The following is a 16,330-nucleotide window of genomic DNA, read 5'->3' as shown; positions in this document are numbered from 1 at the left end:
AGTATCAACTCATCCACCTCCAACGACGTCAGCAGAAGCCTTCGCTGACGTTGTTTTCTCGACCCCATCATCAGCTGCCCAAAGAGACAAGTAGTTCTATAGTTTCGAACTTTTTGGTAACTTGTTGCCAAAGGGGGGGAAATGTATAGATCACAGACTCCGTGTGAGAGGGAGCTTTTGACTTTATTTACTCTTGTTTGGTTCTCGTCTGGTTTAAGAAACTTTGTTTGTTGGATGACTTTATCCTACTTGTGTGTGTGATCATACGCTTTATCCTCTGTGATGCTACGATATTATCCTTTAGCTATCCATGTGATGATCACTCACTTATCTTGTTGGTATCATGTGCATTGCTATTCTTTTTACGCACCACCAAGATGTATGTGACATGAAAGAGTAACCCATGATCCTAATAGATTGTGCATTTTCATTCAAACGCAAATTTTAATCAATGCACAAATTTAGGGGGTGCTCTTGCTTTTCACATACTTCTCAAAGTGTCGATGCTAATCATTGATTATATATTTTGTCGAAGCTTTGATCTATATGTTGTAATCAATTACCAAAAATGGGGACATTGAAAGCACAATTGCTCCCTATGGTGGTTTTGATAATTGATCACAACATATGCATCATTGGACTAATGTGTTTTCCAAGTATATTTCCGAAAAATTCAAAAGATGCTATGGCTTAAGGTTTATGTGGAGATGCCACTGGATGCAAGAAAGGAATAATATTGGCTCAAGCTTCAAGCTAGAAGACTCTTTATTTTATATTTGTGAGAAATCACTTTTGAGTTCATAGGAAAGCCAATACTATTAAAAAGGGTGAGGTAGCAAAATGAACTGATTGCTCAAATGCTCAAAGTGAGCCACCAAAACACTCAGTCATTTTCCCCACATTTATACTCTGTCAAAATCCACATACGCAAATTCGGTGTCACCAACATTGCTACTTCGGACTCACTGAGTTTGAACCTAAGACAGAACCCTAGCCATTCCCACCAAATCGGTGCAGCCGAAACTGCATCCGTGCTACCGAGTTTTGGTGACCAAGATTTTGTTGCAAAGATACACAAAATCGGAATTTCCAAGTTTGAGTATCGGTGCCACCGAGTTTGTCCATCTAACGGTTAGTCACCTTTTCGGTGCCACCGAGTTCTATATATCGGTTTCACCGAGATTCAAAAGTTCACACCTTTAGTACTAGTCGGTACCACCGAGTTGTCCACTTCGGTGTCACCGAGTTTGCACTTTTGTGTGTAACTGTTGGATTTTGGCTGCTGCCTATATATACCCCTTCACCCAGCTCTCATTCATGGGAGAAGCACTCAGAACACACACTTCATTTCCAGATCCATTTTCTATGAGAGAACCACCTACACATGTGTTGAGACCAAGATATTCCAATGCAATCATTTGAATCTTGAACTCTTGCCTCCCCAAACTGCTTTCCACCAAATCAACCTCTCCTACCCATGCATATTCTGTCAGAGAGAGATTTCTGTGAGGAGACTATCTTTAGAAGCACAAGAGCAAGGAGTTCATTGATCTACCCCATCTATTACCTTTTGGAGGGTGGTACCTCCTAGATTGGTTAGGTGTCGCTTGGGATCCTCCTACTTCGTGTTGTGGAGTTGAACCAAGATGTTTCTAAGGGCAAGGATATCACCTACTTCGTGAAGATCTACCGTCAGTAAGGCTAGTCCTCCGTGGATGGAAGCCGTGGTGGGATAGACAAGGCTTCTTCTTTCCGAACCCTCCTTGGGTGGAGCCCTCCGTGGACACTCGCAGTCGTTACCCTCCGTGGGTTGAAGTCTCCACTAACATGGGCGTACAATAGTGCCACCTATCGGAACCATGCCAAAAATCACCGTGTCAACCTTATGTGTGATCTCCCTACCTTACTCCTCTACTTTACACTTGCATGTTTTACTTTCCGCCGCAATACTATTAGAACTACATGTGTAGGGTGTACTTGACTTGTTACAACTGTTGTAGCTGCCTCTCGAGTAAAATTGGGAAAAGGCAAAAAATGTATCTTGTCAAGTAGTCTAATTGTTGCAAATATGCCCTAGAGGCAATAATAAAATGGTTATTATCATATTTCCGTGTTCATGATAATCGTCTATTGTTCATGCTATAATTGTATTAACAGGAAATAGTAATACATGTGTGAATAAATAGATCACAATGTGTCCCTAGCAAGCCTCTAGTTGGCTAGCTCGTTGATCAATAGATGATCATGGTTTCCTGATCATGGACATTAGATATCATTGATAACGGGATCACATCATTAGGAGAATGATGTGATGGACAAGACCCAACCCTAAGCATAGCACTAGATCGTGTGGTTCGTATGCTAAAGCTTCTCTAATGTCAAGTGTCTTTTCCTTCGACCGTGAGATTGTGCAACTCCCAGATACCGTAGGAGTGCTTTGGGTGTATCAAATGTCACAACGTAACTGGGTGACTATAAAGGTGCACTACGGGTATCTCCGAAAGTGTCTGTTGGCTTGGTACGAATTGAGATCGGGATTTTTCACTCCGTGTGATGGAGAGGTATATCTGGGCCCACTCGGTAGAACATCATCATAATGAGCTCAGTGTTGGGTTGAATCCTTGACATCGTGGTTCATCCGATGAGATCATCGTGGAACATGTGGGAGCCACCATGGGTATCCAGACCCCGCTGATGGTTATTGGTCAGAGAGGTGTCTCGGTCATGTCTGCATGCCTCCCGAACCCGTAGGGTCTACACACTTAAGGTTCGATGACGCTAGGGTTATAGGGAATTGTTATACAAGGTCACCGGAGGTTGTTCGGAGTCCTGGATGAGATCCCAGACATCTTGAGGAGCTGCGGAATGGTCCGGTGGTAAAGATTGATATATATGATGGATGGGTTTGGATGCCGGAAATGTTTAGGGCACCACCGACAAAGTGTTGGGACCACCGGAAGGGTTCTGGAGGCCCACCGGGAGGGCCCACCAGCCCCAGGAGGCTACATGGGCCAAGTGTGAGAGGGAACCAGCCCCTTGGTGCGCTGGTGCGCCCCCCACACCCAGCCCAAGGTGCCTAGAGAGGGAAGGGGGAAACCCTAAGTCAGGTGGGCCTAAGGCCCACCAGGGGTGCGCCACCCCCCCCCCCCCTCTCCCCTCCTCGCCGCCACCTCCACCCCCATCGGGCTGCCTCACCCCTTAGGGGGGAACCCTAGGGGGCGCCACCCTCCCATTCCCCCTATATATAGTGGGGGTTTTGGCCATTGGAGACACGGGAATTTCTCTCTCTCTCGGCGCAGCCCTGCTCCTCTTCTTCCTCCTCTCCCACGGTGCATGGCGAAGCCCTGCCGGGAGACCTCGTCGCTCCATCGCCACCACGCCGTCATGCTGCCAGAGCTCTTCCCCAACCTCTCCCTCCTCCTTGCTGGATCAAGGTGCAGGAGACGTCACCGGGCTGCACGTGTGTTGAACGCGGAGGTGTCGTGGTTCGGCACTAGATCGGAATCACACCGCGATCTGAATCGCCGCGAGTACGACTCCATCAACCGCGTTCTAGCAACGCTTCCGCTTAGCGATCTTCAGAGGTATGAAGATGCTCTCACCCCTCTCTCATTGTTCGTATCTCCATAGGAAGATCTGAATATGGCGTAGGAAAATTTTGAATTATTGCTACGTTACCCAACAGTGGCATCCGAGCCAGGTTTTCTATGCGTAGATTCTTTGCACGAGTAGAACATAAAAAAGGTTGTGGGTGCTGATTTTGTCAATTTCTTGCCGCTACTAGTCTTATTATTTTCCCACGGTATTGTGGGATGAAGCGGCCCGGACCGACCTTACATGTACACTTACGTGAGACAGGTTCCACCGACTAACGTGCACTAGGTGCATAAGGTGGCTAGCGGGTGTCTGTCTCTCCCACTCTAGTCGGATTGGATTTTATGAAAAGGGTCCTTATGAAGGGTAAATAGCTTTGGCATATCATCATTGTGGCTGTCACGTAGGTAAGAAGGTGTTCTTGCTAGAAACCCAAATCAGACACGTAAAACTTGCAACAACAATTAGAGGACGTCTAACTTGTTTTTGCAGGGTTTGACATGTGATGTGATATGGCCAAAGGATGTGATGTTACATGTGTGATGTATGAGATGATCATGTTCTTGTAATAGGATTCGCGACTTGCATGTCGATGAGTATGACAACCGGCAGGAGCCATAGGCGTTGTCTTAATTTATTGTATGAGATGCAACGCCATGTGTTTACTACTTTTACTTCATTGCTAACGGTTAGTTGTAGTAGTAGTAGTAGTAGTAGTAGTAGTAGTAGTAGTAGTAGTAGTAGTAGTAGTAGTAGTAGTAGTAGTAGTAGTAGTAGTAGTAGTAGTAGTAGTAGTAGTAGTAGTTGGCGTGACGACTTCACAGAGACACGATGATGGAGATCATGGTGTCACGCCGATGACAATGATGATCATGCGATGCCCGAAGATGGAGATCGAAGGAGCAAAGATGATAATGGCCATATCATGTCACTATATGATTGCATGTGATGTTTATCATGTTTTTCATCTTATTGCTTAGAACGACGGTAGCATAATAAGATGATCCCTCATAAAATTATGAGAACATATTCCCCTAAGTGTGCACCGTTGCGAAGGATCGTTGTCTCGAAGCACCACGTGATGATCGGGTGTGATAGATTCTAACGTTCGCATACAACGGGTGTAAGCCAGATTTACACACGCGAAACACTTAGGTTGACTCGACGAGCTTAGCATGTACATACATGACCTCGAATACGAGAGACCGAAAGTCGAACATGATTCGTATGGTTGAATACGATCAACATGAAGTTGCTCACCATGACGACTAGTCTGTCTCACGTGATGATCGGACACGGGTTAGTCAACGTGGATCATGTATCACTTAGATGACTAGAGGGATGTCGATTTAAGTGGGAGTTCATACTTAATTTGATTAAATGAACTTAATTATCATGAACTTAGTCTAAAATTTGTCTTTACAAATACTGTAGATCCAATGGCCAACGCACCAGTCAACCTCAATTTCAACGCGTTCCTAGAGAAAAACAAGCTGAAAGATGATGGTAGCAACTATGCAGACTGGGTCCGCAACTTGAAGCTCATCCTCATTGCATCCAAGAAGGCTTATGTCCTTGATGCGCCGCTAGGTTACCCCCCTGTTCCTGCGGCAGCCCAAGATGTTCAGAACGTCTGGCAAGTGCGGAGTGATGACTACTCTCTGGTTAGGTGTGGCATGCTATACAGTTTAGAACCGAGGCTCCAAAGGCGTTTTTAGCAACATAGAGCATATGAGATGTTCTAGGAGCTGAAGCTAGTTTTTCAAGCTCATGCCCGGGTCGAGAGATATGAAGTCTCCGACAAGTTCTTTAGCTGCAAGATGGAGGAGAACAGTTATGTTAGTGAGCATATTCTCAGAATGTCTGGGTTGCACGGTCGTCTGACTCAACTTGGAGTCGAACTTCTGGATGACGCTGTAATTGACAAAATCCTAGAGTCTCTCCCAACAAGTTACAAGGGTTTTGTGCTGAACTACAACATGCAAGGGATGGAGAAGACCATTCCCGAGTTGTACTCGATGCTGAAATCTGCAGAAGTAGAAGTCAAGAAAGAGCACCAACTGTTGATGGTCAACAAGACCACCAGTTTCAAGAAGGGCAAGGGTAAGAAGAACTTCAAGAAAGACGGCAAAGTCGTTGCCGCGCCCGGTAAGCCAGATGCCAGGAAGAAGAAAAAGAATGGACCCAAGCCTGAGACTGAGTGCTTCTATTGCAAGGGAAAAGGTCACTACAAGCGGAACTACCCCCAAGTACTTAGCGGATAAGAAGGCCGACAACGTTAAAGGTATATATGATATACATGTTATTGATGTGTACCTTACCAGCGCTCATAGTAGCTCCTGGGTATTTGATACCGGTGTTGTTGCTCACATTTGCAACTCAAAGCAGGAACTGCGGAATAAACGGAGGCTGGCCAAGGACAAGGTGACGATACGCGTCGGGAATGGCTCCAAGGTTGATGTGATCGCCGTCGGCACGCTGCCTCTACATCTACCTTCGGGATTAGTTTTAAACCTTAATGATTGTTATTTAGTTCCATCTTTGAGCATGAACATTGTATTAGGGTCTTGCTTAATGCGAGACGGCTACTCATTTAAGTCAGAGAATAATGGTTGTTCTATTTATATGAGTGATATGTTTTATGGTCATGCTCCGCTCGTGAATGGTTTATTCTTGATGAATCTCGATCATGATGTTACACATATTCATAGTGTGAATATCAAAAGATGCAAAGTTGATAATGATAGTCCCACATACTTGTGCCACTGTCGCCTTGGTCATATCGGTGTTAAGTGCATGAAGAAACTCCATACTGATGGATTGTTAGAGTCTCTTGACTTTGAATCATTTGACACATGCGAGTTGTGCCTCATGGGCAAGATGACTAAGACTCCGTTCTCAGGAATAATGGACAGAGCAACCGACTTATTGGAAATAATACATACTGATGTGTGTGGTCCAATGAACGTTGAAGCTCGCGGTGGCTATCGTTATGTTCTCACTCTCACCGATGATTTGAGTAGGTATGGGTATATCTACTTGATGAAGCACAAATCTGAAACATTTGAAAATTTCAAGGAATTTCAAAGTGAGGTTGAGAATCAACGTGACAGAAAAATAAAATGTCTACGATCTGATCGTGGAGGAGAATATTTGAGTCATGAGTTTGGCACACACCTAAGGAAGTGTGGAACTGTTTCACAACTGATGCCGCCTGGCACACCGCAACGTAACGGAGTGTCTGAACGTTGTAATCGCACTTTATTAGATATGGTACAATCTATGATGTCTCTTACCGACTTACCGCTATCATTTTGGGGATACGCATTGGAAACTGTAGCATTCACTTTAAATAGGGCACCGTCTAAATCCGTTGAGACAACATCGTATGAATTATAGTTTGGAAAGAAACCTAAGTTGTCGTTTCTAAAAGTTTGGGGCTGCGATGCTTATGTGAAGAAACTTCAACCAGAGAAGCTTGAACCCAAAGCGGAGAAATGTGTATTCATAGGATACCCTAAGGAAACTATTGGGTACACCTTCTATCTTAGATCCGAAGGTAAAATCTTTGTTGCCAAGAACGGATCCTTTCTAGAGAAAGAGTTTCTCTCGAAAGAAGTAAGTGGGAGGAAAGTAGAACTTGATGAGGCAATTACACCCCCTCTCGAACCGGAGAGTAGCGCAACGCGGGAAATTGTTCCTGTGGCACCTACACCAACTGGAGAGGAAGTTAATGATGATGATCATGAAGCTTCGGATCAAGTTGCTACTGAACCATGAAGGTCAACAAGGGCACGTTCCGCACCAGAGTGGTACGGCAACCCTGTGATGGAAATCATATTGTTAGACAACGGTGAACCTTCGAACTATGAAGAAGCAATGGCGGGCCCAGATTCCAACAAATGGCTTGAGGCTATGAAATCCGAGATAGGATCCATGTATGAGACCAAAGTATGGACTTTGGTGGACTTGCCCGATGATTGGCGAGCCATAGAAAATAAATGGATCTTCAAGAAGAAGACTGACACAAACGGTAATGTGACCGTTTACAAAACTCGACTTGTCGCAAAGGGTTTTCGACAAATTCAAGGAGTTGACTACGATGAGACTTTCTCTCCCGTAGTGAAGCTGAAGTCAGTCTGAATCATGTTAGCAATTGCCGCTTTTCATGATTATAAAATTTGGCAAATGGACGTGAAAACAACGTTCCTTAACGGGTATCTTAAGGAAGAGTTGTATATGATGAAACCAGAAGGTTTTGTCGATCCTAAGAGTGCTAACAAGGTATGCAAGCTCTAGCGCTCCATCTATGGGCTGGTGCAAGCATCTCAGAGTTGGAACATTCGCTTTAATGAGGTGATTAAAGCATTTGGGTTCATACAGGTTTATGGAGAAGCTTGTCTGTACAAGAAAGTGAGTGGGAGCTTTGTAGCTTTTCTCATACTAAATGCGGATGACATATTATTGATGGGTAATAATATAGAGTTATTGGAGAGCATAAAGGCCTACTTGAACAAGAGTTTTTCAATGAAGGACCTTGGAGAAGCTGCATACATATTAGGCTTCAAGATCTATAGAGATAGATTGAAATGCCCCATAGGTCTTTCACAAAGTACATACCTTGACAAGATATTGAAGAAGTTCAATTTGGAAAACTCGAAGAAGGGGTTCTTGCCAATTTTGCAAGGTATGAGATTGAGTAAGACTCGGTCACCGACCACGGCAGAAGATAGAGAGAAGATGAGTATTGTCCCCTACGCTTCAGTCGTGGGCTCTCTAATGTATGCCATGTTGTGTACCAGACCTAATATAAACCTTGTCATAAGTTTGGTAGGGAGGTACCAAAGTGATCCCGGTATGGAACACTCGACAGCGGTCAAGAATATCCTTAAGTACCTGAAAAGGACTAAGGAGATGTTTCTCGTTTATGGAGGTGACGAAGAGCTCGTCGTAAAGGGTTACGCCGATGCTAGCTTCGACACAGATCCGGATGACTCTAAGTCACAAACTGCATACATGTATGTTTTGAATGGTGGGGCAGTGAGCTGGTGCAGCACCAAGCAAGACGTCGTGGCAGCATCTACATGTGAAGCGGACTACATAGCTGCTTAGGAAGCAGCTCATGAAGGGATCTGGATGAAGAAGTTCATCACCGACCTTGGAGTGGTTCCAAGCACGTCAGGTCCGATGACACTCTTCTGTGATAACACTCAAGCCATTGCCATAGCCAAGGAGCCCATATTTCAACGGAAGACCAAGCACATCCAATACCGCTACAACTCCATCTAGGACCAGGTCCAGAGAGGAGTCATAGATATTTGTAAAGTACACACGGATCTCAATATTGCAGACCCGTTGACTAAACCTATTCCTCAAGCAAAACATGATCAACGCCACAATGCTATGGGTGTTCGATACATCACAATGTAACTAGATTATTGACTCTAGTGCAAGTGGGAGACTATTGGAAATATGCACTAGAGGCAATAATAAAATGGTTATTATCATATTTCCTTGTTCATGATAATCGTCTATTGTTCATGCTATAATTGTATTAACAGGAAACAGTAATACATGTGTGAATAAATAGATCACAATGTGTCCCTAGGAAGCCTCTAGTTGGCTAGCTCGTTGATCAATAGATGATCATGGTTTCCTGATCATGGACATTAGACGTCATTGATAACGGGATCACATCATTAGGACTTAGGAGAATGATGTGATGGACAAGACCCAATCCTAAGCATAGCACTAGATCGTGTTGTTCGTATGCTAAAGCTTTTTTAATGTCAACTGTCTTTTCCTTCGACCGTGAGATTGAGCAACTCCCGGATACCGTAGGAGTGCTTTGGGTGTATCAAACATCACAACGTAACTAGGTGACTATAAAGGTGCACTACGGGTATCTACGAACGTGTCTGTTGGGTTGGTACGAATCGAGATCGGGATTTGTCACTCCGTGTGACGAAGAGGTATCTTGGGCCCACTCGGTAGAACATCATCATAATGAGCTTAGTGTGACTAAGTAGTTAGTCATCGGATGATGTGATGAGGAACGAGTAAAGAGACTTACGGTAACGAGATTGAACAAGGTATGGGATACCGACGATCGAATCTTGGGTAAGTTCTATACCGACAGACAAAGGGAATTGTATACGGGATTGATTGAATCCTTGACATCGTGGTTCATCTGATGAGATCATCGTGGAACATGTGAGAGCCACCATGGGTATCCAGACCCCGCTGATGGTTATTGGCCGGAGAGGTGTCTCGGTCATGTCTGCATGCCTCCCGAACCCGTAGGGTCTACACACTTAAGGTTTGATGATGCTAGGGTTATAGGAATTGTTATACGAGGTTACCGAAGGTTGTTCGGAGCCCCGTATGAGATCCCGAACATCACGAGGAGCTCCAAAATGGTCCGGAGGTAAAGATTGATATATAGGATGGATGGGTTTGGACGCCAGAAATGTCTCGGGCACCACCGAAAGGGTTCCGGAGGCCCACCGGGAGGGGCCACCAGCCCCAGGAGGCTACATGGGCCAAGTGTGAGAGGGAACCAGACCCTGGGTGGGCTGGTGTGCCCCCCCCCTCACCCAGCCCAAGGGGCCTAGAGAGGGAAGGGGGAAACTCTAAGTCAGGTGGGGCCTAAGGCCCACCAGGGGTGCGCCACCCCCCCCCTCTCCCCTCCTGGCCGCCACCTCCAGCCCCATCTAGGGCTGCCGCACCCTTTAGGGGTGGGAACCCTAGGGGGGCGCCACCCTCCCCTTCCCCCTATATATAGTGGGGGTTTCGCCATTGGAGACACGGGAATTTCTCTCTCTCTCGACGCAGCCCTGCTCCTCTTCCTCGTCCTCTCCCACGGTGCTTGGTGAAGCCCTGCCGGGAGACCTCATCGCTCCATCGCCACCACGCCGTCGTGCTGCCGGAGCTCTTCCCCAACCTCTCCCTCCTCCTTGCTGTATCAAGGTGCAGGAGACATCATCGGGCTGCACGTGTGTTGAACGCGGAGGTGCCGTGGTTCGGCACTAGATCGGAATCACACCGCGATCTGAATCACCGCGAGTACGACTCCATGAACCGCGTTCTAGCAACGCTTCCGCTTAGCGATCTTCAGAGGTATGAAGATGCTCTCACCCCTCTCTCGTTGCTGGTCTCTCCATAGGAAGATCTGAATATGGCGTAGGAAAATTTTGAATTATTGCTACGTTACCCAACACTAATCACTCCCCCCCTCTAGATATACTTTCGATCCTACAGGGAGGAGTTCCACTGCGACCCCCGCGAGTAGATGGGGCCGCCCTCGCATGGCCCGTGGACGTCGTCCTTTCGTAGGAGCTGGAGCCGGCCCCGGCCACCGTCACCATGATGCGCATTGGACTCTAGGGGTTGCCCCCCAGCATCCTTAGAGCCTCGAGCTTGTCCGCAAACCCTCGCCATCATGGAAGGAGCGTGCCGAAGGAATGGCGGAGAAAGAAGGAGAAGGTGCAGAAAAGTGGAGAGGAGCAAGATACTGTGACTGAGTTGCACCCTCTCTTCGGTCCTCCCCCTGATTATAGGGCCGAGCACAAGGAGAAAGGATGGGGGGATGGCTCCTCGTGGTCCAAGGCGAGTCGGCATCCGCGCATCCATGCGACCCCAGCGACCGCCCTCTTCGACCAATGGCGAAGCATGTGTCTCCCAAGGTGTAGTCAAGATAGGATGGGGAATGATGCCTTTTAATGTTGGAAGGCGAGCGGGCACCGCATCGTGTCCCCGCTATGAACCACCAGTGGGTAAGAATTTCCCTTGGTTATGAATGTTGGGGAACGTCGCATGGGAAACAAAAAAATTCCTACGCGCACGAAGACCTATCATGGTGATGTCCATCTATGAGAGGAGATTTGGATGTACGTACCCTTGTAGATCGCACAGCAGGAAGCGTTAAGAAACGTGGTTGATGTAGTGGAATGTCCTCACGCCCCTAAATCCGCCCCGCGAACCGTCCCACGAACCGCTCCGATCTAGTGCCGAACGAACGACGCCTCCGCATTCAGCACACCTACAGCTCAACGATGATCTCAGCCTTCTTGATCCAGCAAGCAAGACAGAGAAGTACATGAGTTCTCTGGAAGCGTGACGGCGCTCCAGTGGTGGTTAAGGACCTACTCCTATAGGGCTCCGCCCGAGCTCCATAGAAATACGATCTAGAGGAAAAACCGTGGTGTTTGTGGTCGGGCTGCCGTGGCAAAAGTTGTCTCAAATCAGCCCTAAAACTCCACTATATATAGGAGGAGGGGAGGGGAGGTTTGCCTTGGGGTACAAGACCCCTAGGGTGCGCCGGCCAAGGAGAGGAGGAGTCCTCCTCCAATCCTAGTCCAACTAGGATTGGAAGGTGGAGTCATTCTCTTCCTTCCCACCTCCCTTTTTTTCTTTTGTCTTTGATTTTTTATCTTATGGTGCCAAGGCCTCTTTGGGCTATCCCACCAGCCCACTAAGGACTGGCGCGCCACCCTCAAGGTCATGGGCCTCTCCCGGGTGGGTTGCCCCCTCCCAGTAAATATCCGGAACCCATTCGTCACTCCCGGTACGATGCCGGTAATGCCCGAAAACCTTCCGGTAACCAAATGAGACAAACCTATATATCAATCTTCATCTCCGGACCATTCCGGAAACCCTCGTGAAATTCGTGATCTTATCCGGGACTCCAAACAACATTCGGTAACCACGCATATAACTCAACTGTACTAAAACATCGCCGAACCTTAAGTGTGCAGACCCTGCGGGTTCGAGAACTATGTAGACATGCCCCGAGGTACTCCTCGGTCAACATCCAATAGCGGGACCTAGATGCCCATATTGGATCCTACATATTCTCCGAAGATCTTATCGGCTGAACCTCAGTGTCAAGGATTCATATAATCTTGTATGTCATTCCCTTTGTCCTTCGGTATGTTACTTGCCCGAGATTCGATCGTCGGTATCCGCATACCTATTTCAATCTCGTTACCGGCAAGTCTCTTTACTCGTTCCTTAATACAAGATCCCATGACTTACACTTAGTCACATTGCTTGCAAGGTTTGTGTGTGATGTTGTATTACCGAGTGGGCCCCGAGATACCTCTCCGTCACACGGAGTGACAAATCCTAGTCTTGATCCATACTAACTCAACGGACACCTTTGGAGATACGTGTAGAGCACCTTTATAGTCACCCAGTTACGTTGTGACGTTTGATACCCACAAGGCATTCCTCCGGTGCCAATGAGTTATATGATCTCATGGTCATAGGAACAAATACCTGACAAGCAGAAAACTATAGCAATAAAACGACACGATCAATATGCTACGTTCATAGTTTGGGTCTTGTCCATCACATGATTTCCTAATGATGTGATCCTGTTATCAAGTGACAACACTTGTCTATGGTTAGGAAACCTTGACCATCTTTGATCAACGAGCTAGTCAACTAGAGGCTTACTAGGGACAGTGTTTTGTCTATGTATCCACACATGTATTTGTGTTTCCAATCAATACAATTATAGCATGGATAATAAACGATTATCTTGAATAAATAAATATAATAATAACTAATTTATTATTGCCTCTAGGGCATATTTCCAACAGTATCCCACTTGCACTAGAGTCAATAATCTAGTTCACATCACCATGTGATTACAATGAATCCAACACCCATATAGTTCTGGGGTCTGATCACGTCTTGCTCGTGAGAGAGGTTTTAGTCAATGGTTCTGAAACTTTCAGATCCGTGTGTTATTTACAAATCTTTATGTCATCTTATAGATAGTGCTACTACGTGCTATTCAGAAATACTCCAATATCTACTCTACTATACGAATCCGTTTCACTACTCATAGTTATTTGGATTAGTGTCAAAGCTTGCATCGACGTAACCCTTTACGACGAACTCTTTAACCACCTCCATAATCGAGAAAAATTCCTTAGTCCATTAGTTACTAAGGATAACTTTGACCGCTGTTCGGTGATTCAATCCTGGATCACTCTCTGTACCTCTTAACACACTCGTGGCAAGGCACATATCAGGTGCGGTACACAACATGGCATATTGTAGAGTCTACGACTAAGGCATAGGGGACAACCTTCCTCCTTTCTCTTTCTTCTGCCATGGTCGGGCTTTTGAGTCTTACTCATATTCACACCTTACAACACAGCCAAGAACTCTTTCCTTGCTGATCTATTTTGAACTCCTTCAAAAACTTGTCAAGGCATGCATTTCATTTGAAAGTTCTGTTTAGCATTTTGATCTATCTCCATAGATCTTGATGCTCAATGTTCAAGTAGCTCTATCCAGGTCTTCCTTTGAAAACCCCCTTTCAAACAACTTTTATGCTTTACAGAAATTCTACATTACTTCCGATCACCAATATGTCAACCACATATACTTACCAGAAATTCTATAGTGCTCCCACTCACTTCTTTGGAAATACAAGTTTCTCATAAACCTTGCACAAACCCAAAAGCTTTGATCATGTCATCAAAGTGTATATTCCAACTCCGAGATGCTTGCACCAGTCCATAAAAGGATCGCTAGAGCTTTGCATACTTGTTAGTATCTTTAGGATCGACAAAATCTTCTCGTTGTATCACATACAACCTTTCCTCAATGAAACCGTGGAGGAAACAATGTTTTCACATCCTATGTGCAATATTTCATAAATAATGCAGCAACTACTAACATAATTCCAACATACTTTTAGCATCGCTATGAGTAAGAAAGTCTCATCATAGTCAACTCTTTGATCTTGTCGAAAACATCTTTGCGACAAGTCGAGCCTTTCTTAATGGTGAATAGTCACCATCATCGTTTGTCTTCTTTTTAAAGATCCATCTTTACTTAATAGTCTTATTTCCATCAAGCAGTTCTTCCAAAGTCTACACTTTGTCTTCATACATGGATCCTCTCTCGGATTTTATGGCCTCCAGCCATTTGTCAGAATCCGGGCCCACCATCGCTTCTCCATAGCTCGTAGGTTCATTGTTGTTCAACAACATGACCTCCAAGACAGGGTTACTGTACCACTCTGCAGCAGTACGTGACCTTGTCGACCTACGAGGTTTGTAGTAACTTGATCGGAAGCTCAATGATCACCATCATTAGTTTCTACTTCAATTGGTGTAGGCGCCACATGAACATCTTCCTGCGCCCTGCTACACACTGGTTGAAGTGACGGTTTACTAACCTCATCAAGTTCCACCACCCTCCCACTCAATTCTTTCGAGAGAAACCTTTCCTCAAGAAAGGACTCGTTTCTAGAAACAAACACTTTGCTTCCGGATCTGAGATAGGAGATGTATCCAACTGTTTTGGATATCCTATGAAGATGCACTCATCCGCTTTGGGTTCGAGCTTATCAGACTGAAACTTTTCCACATAAGCGTCGCAGTCCCAAACTTTCAAGAAACGACAACTTAGGTTTCTTCAAACCATAGTCTATACTGTGTCATCTCAACGGAAATACGCGGTGCCCTATTTAAAGTGAATGTGGTTGTCTTTAATGAATAACCCATAAATGATAGTGGTAATTCGATAAGAGACATCATAGTATGCACCGTATCAAATAGGGCGTGGCTATGACGTTCAGACACATCATCACACTATGGTGTTCCGGGTGGCATGAACTACGAAACAATTTTCACATTGTCTTAACTGCGTACCAAAAACTCGTAACTCAGATATTCATCTCTATGATCATATCGTAGACAGTTTATTCTCTTGTCACGATGATCTTCACTCTGAAATAGTTTTGAATCTTTTCAATATTTCATACTTGTGATTCATCAAGTAAATACTCATGTATCTACTCAAATCGTAAGTGAAGTAAGAACATAACGATATCCACTGCATGCCTCAGCACTCATTGGACTGCACAGATCAAAAATGTATTACTCCCAACAAGTTACTCTCTTGTTTCATGTAGCATGATCTGCATGTCTCAAGTGATTCAAAATCAAGTGAGTCCAAATGATCCATCTCTATGGATCTTCTTCATGCATTTATACCAACAGGTATGGTTTGCATGTCTCAAACGTTTCAAAAATGAGTGAGTACAAAGATCCATCGACATGGAGCTTCTTCATGCATTTTATACCAACATGACTCAAGTGGCAGTGCCACAACTAAGTGGTACTATCATTATTACTTTGTATCTTTTGGCAGCAATATTATGAACATGTGTAACACTATGATCAAGATTCAATAAACCATTGAGGGTAATTATTCAAGCAAATAGAATAACTATTATTCTCTTTAAATGAATAGTTGTATTTCAATAAACACGATCCAATCATGTTCATGCTCAACGCAAACACCAAATAACAATTATTTAGGTTTTACCACCAATCCCGATGATAGAGGGAGCGTGCGATGTTTGATCACATCAACCTTTGGAAACACTTCCAACACGTATCGTCACCTCGCCTTTAGCTAGTCTCTGTTTATACCGTAGCTTTCATTTCGAGTTACTAATCACTTAGCAACCGAACTAGTATCCAATACCCTCGTGCTACTAGGAGTACTAGTAAAGTACACATCAATATCATGTATATGAAATATACTTCTGACGACTTTGCCAGCCTTCTTATCTACCAAGTATCTAGGGTAGCTCCGCCTAAGTGACCGTTCCCCACATAACAGAAGCACTTAGTCTCGGGTTTGGGTTCAGTTTTGGGTTTCTTCATTAGAGCAGCAACTGGTTTGCCATTTCATGAAGTATACC

This window comes from Hordeum vulgare, chromosome 2H (genome assembly GCF_904849725.1).
Source record: "Hordeum vulgare subsp. vulgare chromosome 2H, MorexV3_pseudomolecules_assembly, whole genome shotgun sequence".
NCBI classification, from domain to species: Eukaryota; Viridiplantae; Streptophyta; class Magnoliopsida; order Poales; family Poaceae; genus Hordeum; species Hordeum vulgare.
Note: the sequence above shows the minus strand (reverse complement) of the source record.